This window comes from Brassica oleracea, chromosome C9, assembly GCF_000695525.1.
Source record: "Brassica oleracea var. oleracea cultivar TO1000 chromosome C9, BOL, whole genome shotgun sequence".
In the NCBI taxonomy this organism is placed as follows: domain Eukaryota; kingdom Viridiplantae; phylum Streptophyta; class Magnoliopsida; order Brassicales; family Brassicaceae; genus Brassica; species Brassica oleracea.
In genome coordinates, this window is record NC_027756.1 from 30,548,905 (window position 1) to 30,552,393 (window position 3,489).

At 43.5% G+C, this 3,489-nt stretch overlaps 1 pseudogene; it reads left to right on the forward strand.

Annotated features, from left to right (window-relative positions):
* The first annotated feature begins 1,846 nt into the window (after positions 1–1,846).
* LOC106314776 lies at positions 1,847–3,474 on the forward strand (annotated as a pseudogene).
* Positions 3,475–3,489: the final 15 nt, after the last annotated feature.

Below are 3,489 nucleotides of genomic sequence, written 5' to 3' on the forward strand. Positions count from 1 at the left end.
GTAGCGACCGAGCGTTCGTTCCGCTCGGTCGCTACGTAGCGACCGAGCATTCATTCCGCTTGGTCGCTACGTAGCGACCGAGCGTTCGTCCCGCTCGGTCGCGACGTAGCGACCGAGCCCGAGCCGAAGCTCGGTCGCTACGTAGCGACCGAGCGTCCGTTCCGCTGGATCGTAACGTAGCGACCAAGCTCTTCCGAAACGTCGATACGACATTAGTCCATGCATTCTCGTCTACCCGCATGACGGTTTACGCTTGGTTCGCAAGGAATGATAAATGTCAAGTTTTCGCGGATAAATACGAAATTTTAAAGATAATTACGAAGATCGGAAAAAATAGAATATCTCCATTTTTAAGCTATGGCGGCTTAAGGGCAGAAGAGGAAAAATGTAAACCGACCTAGGAGCCAGTATATAGGGAGTCCTAGGCGAGAGGCATGGAGAGGACTTTTCTCAGAGCAAACTTAACACTTAGAGCAATTAGGCATATTTCCGTTTTTTTTATTCGAGCTGCGACTCAACTAGGTTATTGCCGTCTTAGGATTTTATAACTAGGAATCTCGCCGACAGCTCTCGTAGCCCAGGCGCTTACCTTGTTGTAACGCTCAAATGCGAATTCGGAATAAGATCTACTTTGCTCTCTTTTCGATTTCTTATACTTTATCGTTGTTATTCTTGTGATCTGATTGCTTGGCGTGTGGTATTAGCAGATATCCAGGACCTCTGGGAAATTAGGGTTTTCCTAGTTTCCTTATTTAAACAGAAATCGACAATGCGAATTTCGGTTCCCACATCTATGTTGTAGTTGTGATCATGTCTGACGCTGGAGCTGGATCATCTCAAGGAAGAGGGTCTCAAGGAGTAGGCCAGCAAGTGGATCCGGGAAGAAAGTATTGAACCATGGTTAACAATAACGTCAACCACTGGAAGTGTATCTTCTGCTACAAGGTGTTAACTGTTGGAATTTCACGGTTGAAATAACATCTTGTTGGCAGGTACAAGAATGCAAGGAAGTGTCCAATCTTTCCAGAACATGTCAGAGTTGGCTGGAGAATTACATCACCAGAAGAGCTGAAGAAAGAGCAGCTCTCACAATGAAGTACCAACCTGTCGTACATGAAGATGATGTCGACTTGGATGGTGATCAGCCAATACGAAAGGCTACCAAGAGGAAGAGCCGTGGTCCTTTGGATAAGTTCGTGATGTCACTGCCTCCTGGCGTCTTGAAAGGCAGAAAGGATATGAAAGGGGTGTTTGGACCTTGTGACAAAGACTTAAGAGACAATGTGTGTGGAGCCATAGCAAGGTGGTTCTATGATGTTGGGATTCCTTTCAATGCTGCTTCTCATGACAATTTCATGAAAATGACAGAACTGATCGGCCAGTATCGTATGGGGTTGAAGCTGCCTTCTCTGTATGAGCTCCGGTATCCTTTACTTCAAATTGAAGTCGCCAATGTTCAAGCTGCGCTGGTTCCTAATAGGGAGGAGTGGGCAGTGAAAGGATGCTCAATCATGTCTGATGGATGGCGTGATTCTGTGGTGCAGAAGGACATCGTCAACTTTCTGGTTAACACACCAAAAGGCTCGGTGTTCATCAGGTCAAAAGAGGTTTCTGAAGTTGTGAAAGATGCTACAATGTTGTTCAAGCTACTCGATGATATGGTTGAGGAAGTTGAGAGATGAACGTTGTTCAGGTTGTTACTGATAACGCCTCCAACTACGTGAAGGCGGGGAAACTTCTTGAAGCAAAACGTCCACATCTCTTATGGACTCCTTGTGCTGCACACTGCCTTGATTTGATACTGGAGGACATTGGAAAGATAGAGGCAGTGAAGAGTGCGATGAAGAAGTGCATGTTTATCAATGCATACATCTATTGTCGTGTACCACTTGTGAACATGATGAGGAGGTTCACAGAGAAAAGGAACTTGCACAGGCCGGCTGTAACAAGATTCGCAACTTCTTTCATCACGATGACTCAGTTTCACCACCATGACTCAGTTTCACCTTCAGCAAGCCAATTTGAAGAAGATGGTGACCTCAGAGGAATGGAACAAATCGAAATGGCCTAAGGAAGCAAGAGCGAGGAAGCTGAAGCAGTATATTCTTCAAGAGAGCTTCTGGAGGAACATAGCTTATGCTCTGAAGCTAACTTCTCCCTTAGTGAAGGTACTCCGAATGGTTGATGGTGAGAAGAAACCACCAATGGGGTACATCTACGCTGCTATGGATAGGGCAAAAGAAGCTATTGCTAAGAATTTCAAAGGGAAGAAGGAGAAGTATGAGAAGGTGTTTGAGATGATAGACAGACAATGGGACTGTCAGCTACATCAACCACTTCCTGCAGCAGGTTACTTCCTCAATCGATATGTTCATTATTCCCATCATGCTGATGTTTATTGTGAAGAAGTGGAAACTAGATTGTATAACTGCATCATAAGGCTGGTTCGAGACGGTGTTGTTCAAGACAGGATCATGGTTGAGCTTGAAGTGTTTAAGAATGCAAGTGGGCTCTTTGGTCTTCCCATGTCTGTTAGGCAAAGGGAGATGAAGTTTCCAGATAATAACTCTCTGTTTTCAGCTTTGCAACATTTCATTTCCAGCTAGAAGTGCTTAAGAATGCTAGTGTATTCTTGTATGTCTTTATAGCTGATTGGTGGTCAACTTACGGAAGCTCAGCTCTTAATCTCAGAGATTTTGTTGTCAAAGTCCTTAGTCTAACATGCAGTGCAAGTGGCTGTGAAAGAAATTGGGGAGTTTTTCAGCATGTAGGTCATTGAGATTTTTCTAAATTTACAGTTAACTTAATGCTATTCATATGTATGACTTACTTTGATTATTAATAGCTACACACTAAGAGAAGGAACAGATTAGCTCAAAGCCGATTGAATGACATGGTGTTTGTCAAGTACAATCGGGCTTTGCAGCTTAGGATGAAGAGAAATTATGCAAAGGATCCAATTCTGTTGGAGCAAATTGATAACAGCAACGAGTGGTTAATGGGCAAGATGGGCGGGAACTCCTCCAATGATGAAGATGATGCTTTCGTTCATGATGATGAGGACCTGACTTGGAGTGTGGTGAGTGAGGCAGTAGGAGCTGAAGAACCAGACTACACTACTAGAGGAGCAAAGACTCTTACTTCTGCTAAGAACAACAAAGGGAAAGGAATCGCAACGTCCTCTGATAGATTAAAAATGAATCTTTGCTACTGTCAAGTTAACAGTGGTAATTGTAATATTTGAGATTCAATCCAGAGGACCAGTTTACTCTTTACTGTTATGAGTTCAATATTAAACTGGGAAACAAGTGGGGTTTTTAAAATGAATGGCGACACAAGTAACTAGAATAACTAGAGATTCAAATTCAATTTAAATGAAAGCCGGCTAAGGGTTGTTCAACAGGTGTCAATGCGGAACCAAACAACTATTTAAGTGCAATGAGGTGTAGTCTAGAACTCGGATCACTCGGCTAGAACAATCCACTATCG